Raw genomic sequence first — 1,181 nt, 5'->3', positions numbered from 1 at the left:
CCCTGCGACTATGGTCCCAAGCCCGCAGGATCAACTACTCGGTCCCTCTGGGTAGCTGGCTGTGACCAAGCAATGACCATAACCTTGCTCTATGGGCAAAATATTGAATGGTGTAGGAAACATCAAAAGAAGATGGAAAGAATACGCAAAGTCATTGTATCAAAAAGACTTGGTTGATGTTCATCCATTTCAGGAGGTGGCATATGATCAAGAACCAATGGTATTGGAGGAAGAAGTCAAAGCTGCACTGAAGGAATTGGTGAAAAACAAGGTTCCAGGGATTGATGGGATACTCATTGAGATGTTTCAACAAACAGATGTTGCACTGTGGGTACTTACTCATCTATGCCAAGTAATTTGGAAGATGGCTACATGGCCAACTTACTGGAAGTGATCCATATTTGTGTTCATTCCAAGGAAAGGTGACCCAACAGAATGTGGAAATTATTGAACAATATCATTAATATCCCATGCAAGTAAAATCTTGCTAAAGATAATAAAAAATGGTTGCAGCAATGTATTGACAGGGAACTTCCCAAAATGCAAGCTGGATTCAGAAGAGGACGTGGAACAAGGGATATCATTGCTGATGTCAGATGGATCTTGGCTGAAAGCAAAGAATACCAGAAAGATGTTTACTTATGTTTTATTGACTATGCAAAGGCATTCAACTGGATCATAACAAATTATGGATAACATTGCAATGAATGAGACTTCCAGAACACCTAATTGTACTTGTGAGGAACCTGTACATAGACCAGGAGGCTGTCATTTGAACAGAACAAAGGCATACTGCATGGTTTGAGATCAGGAAGGGAGTGCATCAAGGTTGTGTCATTTCACCATACTTACTCAATCTGTGAACTGAGCAAATAATCCAAGAAGCTGGACTATACGAAGAAGAACTCAACATCAGGATTGGAGGAAGACTGGTTAACAACCTGTGATATGCAGACAACCCAATTTTGCTTGCTGAAAATGAAGATGACTTGCTGAAAATGAAGCACTTAGTGATGAAGATTAAAGACTACAGTCTGCAATATGGATTACATTGCAACATAAAGAAAATGAAAATTCTTACAACTGAATCAATAAGCAGTATCACAATAAATGGAGAAAAGATTGAATTTGTCAAAGATTTCATATTTCTTGGTTCTATAATCAACACCAATGGAAGCACC

This window comes from Orycteropus afer, unplaced genomic scaffold, assembly GCF_000298275.1.
Source record: "Orycteropus afer afer isolate SDZICR_OR568_19922 unplaced genomic scaffold, OryAfe1.0 scaffold00124, whole genome shotgun sequence".
NCBI lineage: Eukaryota > Metazoa > Chordata > Mammalia > Tubulidentata > Orycteropodidae > Orycteropus > Orycteropus afer.
This window is presented reverse-complemented; position numbering follows the sequence as displayed.